Source organism: Lissotriton vulgaris, chromosome 4_1 (assembly GCF_964263255.1).
Source record: "Lissotriton vulgaris chromosome 4_1, aLisVul1.2, whole genome shotgun sequence".
Taxonomy (NCBI): Eukaryota; Metazoa; Chordata; class Amphibia; order Caudata; family Salamandridae; genus Lissotriton; species Lissotriton vulgaris.
This window is the reverse complement of record NC_141691.1, coordinates 537,452,210-537,464,839: the sequence shown is the minus strand read 5'-3', so window position 1 is coordinate 537,464,839 and position 12,630 is coordinate 537,452,210. Positions and strand designations below refer to the sequence as shown.

Here is a 12,630-nt window from a genome sequence, read left to right as displayed (position 1 = left end):
ATTCAGTTCTTAGAAGTATTAATTGGAAAAACATCTCATTTACTTATAAACTTGTACGTATCAACTTATATGTATGTATCTCCCTATATATCGCTATATGTCTATGTATATTTATCGGAAAATATAAATATATACATTATAAAAATACATATAATTAATAGAGGTGAAAATAATGAACAGTTGTTGCCTCTCCGCATTTGAAACATGAGCTTCTTCTCCTTCCTCTTCTATATGTCCTGAAATTGAGATAGTCACTTTTTAATCAATTTTGATCTAACAACATAGTTGATTTGTACAAAGCATATCATACGATCTGTGAATAATTCTAAAAAAGAAAATTAGATCAGTACCTTTGAGGCCTCCAAGCAAAAGCTTATATTTCATGATTGCAGATCGACTGTTGAAAATCAGCATGAGAAATGTTTTATTTCACAATTTCCATACTAATATACAAAAAACATTTGTACTATCTGAATGATACCGTCATTGTGGTTCTCTAGGTTTGATTTAAGAACACATCTCTTTCAAAATGTGCTATGTTCGCCTTATCAATAGTGTGGAAATCTTCAAAAAGGAATGCTGGGAATCAGCCCTCTGAAATGCATTTGAGAAAAACAGGATAGGATTTTGTAATGTCGCACTATTTTGTGTAGGAATGTGATGTTATGTGTATTATAAAGTTCGTATTTCTGTAACTTGTTCAAGCTGTTGGACATTTTGAAAGGATTCAACATTTTTCTCTTTCAACCTACTGGTGTTGGATTGGAGCTATCTATAACAAAAGATGACAGAAATGTAAAAGGTCGAGATTAGTAAAATAGTACCTCAAAGAATTGGACTGGTACCTTTGCATGCAAAGTCCAAAGTGCCAACTGTTGCTCTTTGGAGCCACCCATGTGAGAGACAGAGAAATGGATGTAGTAGTTTGGAAATGTAGAATGTTTTAATATTCTTCAGTCAAATATGATCATTATTTTGTAAATTGCATTTCCTGATAAACGTTTGCACATTTAACACTGTTATGGAGAATGCAGCTGAAAAGAATCAAATCACATTATAGCTCTTTACACTATGAGCATTCAACTGAGATATCTTTTCATCAATGTAAGAAAAGCCCCCGCACTGATGCGCTCTCTTTTGTCTCAATGGAAAAATCCCTCATGTATGGCAGGGTTCCATGGTGTAATAGTTAGCACTCTGGACTCTGAATCCAGCGATCCGAGTTCAAATCTCGTGGGACCTGCTTGAATTATGAGATTTAATATTTCACTAATTTCTTAGAATTTGGACTTGGAAAAACATAACGTCAAAGTTTTATACTGAAACTTATCAACGTATAAGTATGTATCTATGTACACATGGCTATATCCATCTAGATAGTGATAATACAATATAAAGAAATGAATTATTCATAAACATAAGTACTGAAGCTGAAAACTAAAAACTGTTCTTTCCCATCCACAATTTAAGCAAGAGGTTATTTTCCTTTCTCATCTTTATGATCAGTAATAAGATAGTTAATTTTGCTGATTTCTTATCTGACAACATTCTTGACTTACACAGTGCAGTTAATTGTGAATTTCTTTGAAAGAGGAATTCAGATTAATACATTTGACATGTCTTTCGAAAGATTCTACTTTGTGGTTATGGATCTACTTTAGAAAAACAGAGTGTAAATATCTGTGTGTCTTAATTTCAAGATTGTTATTTAAAAGTTCATCTCTTCTGTCCCCAAAATACACAATTTGATTCCTCAAGTTTTCTTTTAATGAAGGCTTTCCAATTAAAAAAGTTCCGTGTTCCCCTTATCAATAACAGTAAGATTTAAACAAGTAATATCTTGGATCAGCCTCTTGTGATGAGTTGAGAAAACAGAGTCAGCTCACAAAATATCTCATTATTTTGAGCCATTTTATTTCCATGTTTTCTAAAAGTTCTATCATTTGCTCACATCAAATAGACTTTAAAAATACAATCAATAAATCAATGTTTCACTCTACCCGTGTTAGATTTATGATATTTATGAATACACTTGACAGAAAAAGATTTGGTCATAAGTCATGAAAGTGGTCCCACCGAGATTTGAACTCGGATCCTTGGATTCAAAGTCCAAAGTGCTAACCATTTCACCATGGAACCTCCCATGTGACAGGGGAGGAAATTGCTGCAGCAATGTGGACATTTCACATTTTTTATTTTCTACAGTCAAAGACAAACAGAATTATATAACTTTTCTATTCTGTTCAACTTTTGCCTATTGAACTATGTTAGGGAAGGATGTTGCACAAAGGACTCAAGTAACGCTATGACTCTGTTGAACAGTACTTTTTATGTGAGATAAGATTTTGCAATAAAAGATAAGATTCCCCCGTGAATGCAATCTCTTCTGCCAAAATGGAAAGCTCAACCTGGTACAGGTGGGTTGATGGTGTTATGCTTGTCAATCTGGACTCTGAAAACAGGGATCTAAGTACAAAGCTCAGTGGGACTTATCTAAACTTTACGATTTTTTTTCCATTCAGTTCTTAGAAGTATTAATTGGAAAAACATCTCATTTACTTATAAACTTGTACGTATCAACTTATATGTATGTATCTCCCTATATATCGCTATATGTCTATGTATATTTATCGGAAAATATAAATATATACATTATAAAAATACATATAATTAATAGAGGTGAAAATAATGAACAGTTGTTGCCTCTCCGCATTTGAAACATGAGCTTCTTCTCCTTCCTCTTCTATATGTCCTGAAATTGAGATAGTCACTTTTTAATCAATTTTGATCTAACAACATAGTTGATTTGTACAAAGCATATCATACGATCTGTGAATAATTCTAAAAAAGAAAATTAGATCAGTACCTTTGAGGCCTCCAAGCAAAAGCTTATATTTCATGATTGCAGATCGACTGTTGAAAATCAGCATGAGAAATGTTTTATTTCACAATTTCCATACTAATATACAAAAAACATTTGTACTATCTGAATGATACCGTCATTGTGGTTCTCTAGGTTTGATTTAAGAACACATCTCTTTCAAAATGTGCTATGTTCGCCTTATCAATAGTGTGGAAATCTTCAAAAAGGAATGCTGGGAATCAGCCCTCTGAAATGCATTTGAGAAAAACAGGATAGGATTTTGTAATGTCGCACTATTTTGTGTAGGAATGTGATGTTATGTGTATTATAAAGTTCGTATTTCTGTAACTTGTTCAAGCTGTTGGACATTTTGAAAGGATTCAACATTTTTCTCTTTCAACCTACTGGTGTTGGATTGGAGCTATCAATAACAAAAGATGACAGAAATGTAAAAGGTCGAGATTAGTAAAATAGTACCTCAAAGAATTGGACTGGTACCTTTGCATGCAAAGTCCAAAGTGCCAACTGTTGCTCTTTGGAGCCACCCATGTGAGAGACAGAGAAATGGATGTAGTAGTTTGGAAATGTAGAATGTTTTAATATTCTTCAGTCAAATATGATCATTATTTTGTAAATTGCATTTCCTGATAAACGTTTGCACATTTAACACTGTTATGGAGAATGCAGCTGAAAAGAATCAAATCACATTATAGCTCTTTACACTATGAGCATTCAACTGAGATATCTTTTCATCAATGTAAGAAAAGCCCCCGCACTGATGCGCTCTCTTTTGTCTCAATGGAAAAATCCCTCATGTATGGCAGGGTTCCATGGTGTAATAGTTAGCACTCTGGACTCTGAATCCAGCGATCCGAGTTCAAATCTCGTGGGACCTGCTTGAATTATGAGATTTAATATTTCACTAATTTCTTAGAATTTGGACTTGGAAAAACATAACGTCAAAGTTTTATACTGAAACTTATCAACGTATAAGTATGTATCTATGTACACATGGCTATATCCATCTAGATAGTGATAATACAATATAAAGAAATGAATTATTCATAAACATAAGTACTGAAGCTGAAAACTAAAAACTGTTCTTTCCCATCCACAATTTAAGCAAGAGGTTCTTTTCCTTTCTCATCTTTATGATCAGTAATAAGATAGTTCATTTTGCTGATTTCTTATCTGACAACATTCTTGACTTACACAGTGCATTTAATTGTGAATTTCTTTGAAAGAGGAATTCAGATTAATACATTTGACATGTCTTTCGAAAGATTCTACTTTGTGGTTATGGATCTACTTTAGAAAAACAGAGTGTAAATATCTGTGTGTCTTAATTTCAAGATTGTTATTTAAAAGTTCATCTCTTCTGTCCCCAAAATACACAATTTGATTCCTCAAGTTTTCTTTTAATGAAGGCTTTCCAATTAAAAAAGTTCCGTGTTCCCCTTATCAATAACAGTAAGATTTAAACAAGTAATATCTTGGATCAGCCTCTTGTGATGAGTTGAGAAAACAGAGTCAGCTCACAAAATATCTCATTATTTTGAGCCATTTTATTTCCATGTTTTCTAAAAGTTCTATCATTTGCTCACATCAAATAGACTTTAAAAATACAATCAATAAATCAATGTTTCACTCTACCCGTGTTAGATTTATGATATTTATGAATACACTTGACAGAAAAAGATTTGGTCATAAGTCATGAAAGTAGTCCCACCGAGATTTGAACTCGGATCCTTGGATTCAAAGTCCAAAGTGCTAACCATTTCACCATGGAACCTCCCATGTGACAGGGGAGGAAATTGCTGCAGCAATGTGGACATTTCACATTTTTTATTTTCTACAGTCAAAGACAAACAGAATTATATAACTTTTCTATTCTGTTCAACTTTTGCCTATTGAACTATGTTAGGGAAGGATGTTGCACAAAGGACTCAAGTAAGGCTATGACTCTGTTGAACAGTACTTTTTATGTGAGATAAGATTTTGCAATAAAAGATAAGATTCCCCCGTGAATGCAATCTCTTCTGCCAAAATGGAAAGCTCAACCTGGTACAGGTGGGTTGATGGTGTTATGCTTGTCAATCTGGACTCTGAAAACAGGGATCTAAGTACAAAGCTCAGTGGGACTTATCTAAACTTTACGATTTTTTTTCCATTCAGTTCTTAGAAGTATTAATTGGAAAAACATCTCATTTACTTATAAACTTGTACGTATCAACTTATATGTATGTATCTCCCTATATATCGCTATATGTCTATGTATATTTATCGGAAAATATAAATATATACATTATAAAAATACATATAATTAATAGAGGTGAAAATAATGAACAGTTGTTGCCTCTCCGCATTTGAAACATGAGCTTCTTCTCCTTCCTCTTCTATATGTCCTGAAATTGAGATAGTCACTTTTTAATCAATTTTGATCTAACAACATAGTTGATTTGTACAAAGCATATCATACGATCTGTGAATAATTCTAAAAAAGAAAATTAGATCAGTACCTTTGAGGCCTCCAAGCAAAAGCTTATATTTCATGATTGCAGATCGACTGTTGAAAATCAGCATGAGAAATGTTTTATTTCACAATTTCCATACTAATATACAAAAAACATTTGTACTATCTGAATGATACCGTCATTGTGGTTCTCTAGGTTTGATTTAAGAACACATCTCTTTCAAAATGTGCTATGTTCGCCTTATCAATAGTGTGGAAATCTTCAAAAAGGAATGCTGGGAATCAGCCCTCTGAAATGCATTTGAGAAAAACAGGATAGGATTTTGTAATGTCGCACTATTTTGTGTAGGAATGTGATGTTATGTGTATTATAAAGTTCGTATTTCTGTAACTTGTTCAAGCTGTTGGACATTTTGAAAGGATTCAACATTTTTCTCTTTCAACCTACTGGTGTTGGATTGGAGCTATCTATAACAAAAGATGACAGAAATGTAAAAGGTCGAGATTAGTAAAATAGTACCTCAAAGAATTGGACTGGTACCTTTGCATGCAAAGTCCAAAGTGCCAACTGTTGCTCTTTGGAGCCACCCATGTGAGAGACAGAGAAATGGATGTAGTAGTTTGGAAATGTAGAATGTTTTAATATTCTTCAGTCAAATATGATCATTATTTTGTAAATTGCATTTCCTGATAAACGTTTGCACATTTAACACTGTTATGGAGAATGCAGCTGAAAAGAATCAAATCACATTATAGCTCTTTACACTATGAGCATTCAACTGAGATATCTTTTCATCAATGTAAGAAAAGCCCCCGCACTGATGCGCTCTCTTTTGTCTCAATGGAAAAATCCCTCATGTATGGCAGGGTTCCATGGTGTAATAGTTAGCACTCTGGACTCTGAATCCAGCGATCCGAGTTCAAATCTCGTGGGACCTGCTTGAATTATGAGATTTAATATTTCACTAATTTCTTAGAATTTGGACTTGGAAAAACATAACGTCAAAGTTTTATACTGAAACTTATCAACGTATAAGTATGTATCTATGTACACATGGCTATATCCATCTAGATAGTGATAATACAATATAAAGAAATGAATTATTCATAAACATAAGTACTGAAGCTGAAAACTAAAAACTGTTCTTTCCCATCCACAATTTAAGCAAGAGGTTATTTTCCTTTCTCATCTTTATGATCAGTAATAAGATAGTTAATTTTGCTGATTTCTTATCTGACAACATTCTTGACTTACACAGTGCAGTTAATTGTGAATTTCTTTGAAAGAGGAATTCAGATTAATACATTTGACATGTCTTTCGAAAGATTCTACTTTGTGGTTATGGATCTACTTTAGAAAAACAGAGTGTAAATATCTGTGTGTCTTAATTTCAAGATTGTTATTTAAAAGTTCATCTCTTCTGTCCCCAAAATACACAATTTGATTCCTCAAGTTTTCTTTTAATGAAGGCTTTCCAATTAAAAAAGTTCCGTGTTCCCCTTATCAATAACAGTAAGATTTAAACAAGTAATATCTTGGATCAGCCTCTTGTGATGAGTTGAGAAAACAGAGTCAGCTCACAAAATATCTCATTATTTTGAGCCATTTTATTTCCATGTTTTCTAAAAGTTCTATCATTTGCTCACATCAAATAGACTTTAAAAATACAATCAATAAATCAATGTTTCACTCTACCCGTGTTAGATTTATGATATTTATGAATACACTTGACAGAAAAAGATTTGGTCATAAGTCATGAAAGTGGTCCCACCGAGATTTGAACTCGGATCCTTGGATTCAAAGTCCAAAGTGCTAACCATTTCACCATGGAACCTCCCATGTGACAGGGGAGGAAATTGCTGCAGCAATGTGGACATTTCACATTTTTTATTTTCTACAGTCAAAGACAAACAGAATTATATAACTTTTCTATTCTGTTCAACTTTTGCCTATTGAACTATGTTAGGGAAGGATGTTGCACAAAGGACTCAAGTAACGCTATGACTCTGTTGAACAGTACTTTTTATGTGAGATAAGATTTTGCAATAAAAGATAAGATTCCCCCGTGAATGCAATCTCTTCTGCCAAAATGGAAAGCTCAACCTGGTACAGGTGGGTTGATGGTGTTATGCTTGTCAATCTGGACTCTGAAAACAGGGATCTAAGTACAAAGCTCAGTGGGACTTATCTAAACTTTACGATTTTTTTTCCATTCAGTTCTTAGAAGTATTAATTGGAAAAACATCTCATTTACTTATAAACTTGTACGTATCAACTTATATGTATGTATCTCCCTATATATCGCTATATGTCTATGTATATTTATCGGAAAATATAAATATATACATTATAAAAATACATATAATTAATAGAGGTGAAAATAATGAACAGTTGTTGCCTCTCCGCATTTGAAACATGAGCTTCTTCTCCTTCCTCTTCTATATGTCCTGAAATTGAGATAGTCACTTTTTAATCAATTTTGATCTAACAACATAGTTGATTTGTACAAAGCATATCATACGATCTGTGAATAATTCTAAAAAAGAAAATTAGATCAGTACCTTTGAGGCCTCCAAGCAAAAGCTTATATTTCATGATTGCAGATCGACTGTTGAAAATCAGCATGAGAAATGTTTTATTTCACAATTTCCATACTAATATACAAAAAACATTTGTACTATCTGAATGATACCGTCATTGTGGTTCTCTAGGTTTGATTTAAGAACACATCTCTTTCAAAATGTGCTATGTTCGCCTTATCAATAGTGTGGAAATCTTCAAAAAGGAATGCTGGGAATCAGCCCTCTGAAATGCATTTGAGAAAAACAGGATAGGATTTTGTAATGTCGCACTATTTTGTGTAGGAATGTGATGTTATGTGTATTATAAAGTTCGTATTTCTGTAACTTGTTCAAGCTGTTGGACATTTTGAAAGGAGTCAACATTTGTCTCTTTCAACCTACTGGTGTTGGATTGGAGCTATCAATAACAAAAGATGACAGAAATGTAAAAGGTCGAGATTAGTAAAATAGTACCTCAAAGAATTGGACTGGTACCTTTGCATGCAAAGTCCAAAGTGCCAAGCGTTGCTCTTTGGAGCCACCCATGTGAGAGACAGAGAAATGGATGTAGTAGTTTGGAAATGTAGAATGTTTTAATATTCTTCAGTCAAATATGATCATTATTTTGTAAATTGCATTTCCTGATAAACGTTTGCACATTTAACACTGTTATGGAGAATGCAGCTGAAAAGAATCAAATCACATTATAGCTCTTTACACTATGAGCATTCAACTGAGATATCTTTTCATCAATGTAAGAAAAGCCCCCGCACTGATGCGCTCTCTTTTGTCTCAATGGAAAAATCCCTCATGTATGGCAGGGTTCCATGGTGTAATGGTTAGCACTCTGGACTCTGAATCCAGCGATCCGAGTTCAAATCTCGGTGGGACCTGCTTGAATTATGAGATATAATATTTCACTAATTTCTTAGAATTTGGACTTGGAAAAACATAACGTCAAAGTTTTATACTGAAACCTATCAACGTATAATTATGTATCTATGTACACATGGCTATATCCATCTAGATAGTGATAATACAATATAAAGAAATGAATTATTCATAAACATAAGTACTGAAGCTGAAAACTAAAAACTGTTCTTTCCCATCCACAATTTAAGCAAGAGGTTCTTTTCCTTTCTCATCTTTATGATCAGTAATAAGATAGTTCATTTTGCTGATTTCTTATCTGACAACATTCTTGCCTTACACAGTGCATTTAATTGTGAATTTCTTTGAAAGAGGAATTCAGATTAATACATTTGACATGTCTTTCGAAAGATTCTACTTTGTGGTTATGGATCTACTTTAGAAAAACAGAGTGTAAATATCTGTGTGTCTTAATTTCAAGATTGTTATTTAAAAGTTCATCTCTTCTGTCCCCAAAATACACAATTTGATTCCTCAAGTTTTCTTTTAATGAAGGCTTTCCAATTAAAAAAGTTCCGTGTTCCCCTTATCAATAACAGTAAGATTTAAACAAGTAATATCTTGGATCAGCCTCTTGTGATGAGTTGAGAAAACAGAGTCAGCTCACAAAATATCTCATTATTTTGAGCCATTTTATTTCCATGTTTTCTAAAAGTTCTATCATTTGCTCACATCAAATAGACTTTAAAAATACAATCAATAAATCAATGTTTCACTCTACCCGTGTTAGATTTATGATATTTATGAATACACTTGACAGAAAAAGATATGGTCATAAGTCATGAAAGTGGTCCCACCGAGATTTGAACTCGGATCCTTGGATTCAAAGTCCAAAGTGCTAACCATTACACCATGGAACCTCCCATGTGACAGGGGAGCAAATTGCTGCAGCAATGTGGACATTTCACATTTTTTATTTTCTACAGTCAAAGACAAACAGAATTATATAACTTTTCTATTCTGTTCAACTTTTGCCTATTGAACTATGTTAGGGAAGGATGTTGCACAAAGGACTCAAGTAACGCTATGACTCTGTTGAACAGTACTTTTTATGTGAGATAAGATTTTGCAATAAAAGATAAGATTCCCCCGTGAATGCAATCTCTTCTGCCAAAATGGAAAGCTCAACCTGGTACAGGTGGGTTGATGGTGTTATGCTTGTCAATCTGGACTCTGAAAACAGGGATCTAAGTACAAAGCTCAGTGGGACTTATCTAAACTTTACGATTTTTTTTCCATTCAGTTCTTAGAAGTATTAATTGGAAAAACATCTCATTTACTTATAAACTTGTACGTATCAACTTATATGTCTGTATCTCCCTATATATCGCTATATGTCTATGTATATTTATCGGAAAATATAAATATATACATTATAAAAATACATATAATTAATAGAGGTGAAAATAATGAACAGTTGTTGCCTCTCCGCATTTGAAACATGAGCTTCTTCTCCTTCCTCTTCTATATGTCCTGAAATTGAGATAGTCACTTTTTAATCAATTTTGATCTAACAACATAGTTGATTTGTACAAAGCATATCATACGATCTGTGAATAATTCTAAAAAAGAAAATTAGATCAGTACCTTTGAGGCCTCCAAGCAAAAGCTTATATTTCATGATTGCAGATCGACTGTTGAAAATCAGCATGAGAAATGTTTTATTTCACAATTTCCATACTAATATACAAAAAACATTTGTACTATCTGAATGATACCGTCATTGTGGTTCTCTAGGTTTGATTTAAGAACACATCTCTTTCAAAATGTGCTATGTTCGCCTTATCAATAGTGTGGAAATCTTCAAAAAGGAATGCTGGGAATCAGCCCTCTGAAATGCATTTGAGAAAAACAGGATAGGATTTTGTAATGTCGCACTATTTTGTGTAGGAATGTGATGTTATGTGTATTATAAAGTTCGTATTTCTGTAACTTGTTCAAGCTGTTGGACATTTTGAAAGGATTCAACATTTTTCTCTTTCAACCTACTGGTGTTGGATTGGAGCTATCAATAACAAAAGATGACAGAAATGTAAAAGGTCGAGATTAGTAAAATAGTACCTCAAAGAATTGGACTGGTACCTTTGCATGCAAAGTCCAAAGTGCCAACTGTTGCTCTTTGGAGCCACCCATGTGAGAGACAGAGAAATGGATGTAGTAGTTTGGAAATGTAGAATGTTTTAATATTCTTCAGTCAAATATGATCATTATTTTGTAAATTGCATTTCCTGATAAACGTTTGCACATTTAACACTGTTATGGAGAATGCAGCTGAAAAGAATCAAATCACATTATAGCTCTTTACACTATGAGCATTCAACTGAGATATCTTTTCATCAATGTAAGAAAAGCCCCCGCACTGATGCGCTCTCTTTTGTCTCAATGGAAAAATCCCTCATGTATGGCAGGGTTCCATGGTGTAATAGTTAGCACTCTCGACTCTGAATCCAGCGATCCGAGTTCAAATCTCGTGGGACCTGCTTGAATTATGAGATTTAATATTTCACTAATTTCTTAGAATTTGGACTTGGAAAAACATAACGTCAAAGTTTTATACTGAAACTTATCAACGTATAAGTATGTATCTATGTACACATGGCTATATCCATCTAGATAGTGATAATACAATATAAAGAAATGAATTATTCATAAACATAAGTACTGAAGCTGAAAACTAAAAACTGTTCTTTCCCATCCACAATTTAAGCAAGAGGTTATTTTCCTTTCTCATCTTTATGATCAGTAATAAGATAGTTAATTTTGCTGATTTCTTATCTGACAACATTCTTGACTTACACAGTGCATTTAATTGTGAATTTCTTTGAAAGAGGAATTCAGATTAATACATTTGACATGTCTTTCGAAAGATTCTACTTTGTGGTTATGGATCTACTTTAGAAAAACAGAGTGTAAATATCTGTGTGTCTTAATTTCAAGATTGTTATTTAAAAGTTCATCTCTTCTGTCCCCAAAATACACAATTTGATTCCTCAAGTTTTCTTTTAATGAAGGCTTTCCAATTAAAAAAGTTCCGTGTTCCCCTTATCAATAACAGTAAGATTTAAACAAGTAATATCTTGGATCAGCCTCTTGTGATGAGTTGAGAAAACAGAGTCAGCTCACAAAATATCTCATTATTTTGAGCCATTTTATTTCCATGTTTTCTAAAAGTTCTATCATTTGCTCACATCAAATAGACTTTAAAAATACAATCAATAAATCAATGTTTCACTCTACCCGTGTTAGATTTATGATATTTATGAATACACTTGACAGAAAAAGATTTGGTCATAAGTCATGAAAGTGGTCCCACCGAGATTTGAACTCGGATCCTTGGATTCAAAGTCCAAAGTGCTAACCATTTCACCATGGAACCTCCCATGTGACAGGGGAGGAAATTGCTGCAGCAATGTGGACATTTCACATTTTTTATTTTCTACAGTCAAAGACAAACAGAATTATATAACTTTTCTATTCTGTTCAACTTTTGCCTATTGAACTATGTTAGGGAAGGATGTTGCACAAAGGACTCAAGTAACGCTATGACTCTGTTGAACAGTACTTTTTATGTGAGATAAGATTTTGCAATAAAAGATAAGATTCCCCCGTGAATGCAATCTCTTCTGCCAAAATGGAAAGCTCAACCTGGTACAGGTGGGTTGATGGTGTTATGCTTGTCAATCTGGACTCTGAAAACAGGGATCTAAGTACAAAGCTCAGTGGGACTTATCTAAACTTTACGATTTTTTTTCCATTCAGTTCTTAGAAGTATTAATTGGAAAAACATCTCATTTACTTATAA

The 12,630-nt window shown here is 33.3% G+C and overlaps 5 non-coding genes across 5 annotated transcripts; 1 reads left to right on the top strand and 4 right to left on the bottom strand.

Annotated features, from left to right (window-relative positions):
• Nucleotides 1–2,067: 2,067 nt before the first annotated feature.
• Nucleotides 2,068–2,139, bottom strand: TRNAQ-UUG (transfer RNA glutamine (anticodon UUG)). Its single transcript has one exon. It is a non-coding gene; the product is annotated as a tRNA-Gln (tRNA).
• Nucleotides 2,140–7,099: 4,960 nt separating this feature from the next.
• Nucleotides 7,100–7,171, bottom strand: TRNAQ-UUG (transfer RNA glutamine (anticodon UUG)). The gene has a single exon. It is a non-coding gene; the product is annotated as a tRNA-Gln (tRNA).
• Nucleotides 7,172–8,719: 1,548 nt separating this feature from the next.
• Nucleotides 8,720–8,791, top strand: TRNAQ-CUG (transfer RNA glutamine (anticodon CUG)). Its single transcript has one exon. It is a non-coding gene; the product is annotated as a tRNA-Gln (tRNA).
• Nucleotides 8,792–9,616: 825 nt separating this feature from the next.
• TRNAQ-UUG (transfer RNA glutamine (anticodon UUG)) lies at nucleotides 9,617–9,688 on the bottom strand. Its single transcript has one exon. It is a non-coding gene; the product is annotated as a tRNA-Gln (tRNA).
• Nucleotides 9,689–12,132: 2,444 nt separating this feature from the next.
• On the bottom strand, nucleotides 12,133–12,204 carry TRNAQ-UUG (transfer RNA glutamine (anticodon UUG)). The gene has a single exon. It is a non-coding gene; the product is annotated as a tRNA-Gln (tRNA).
• Nucleotides 12,205–12,630: the final 426 nt, after the last annotated feature.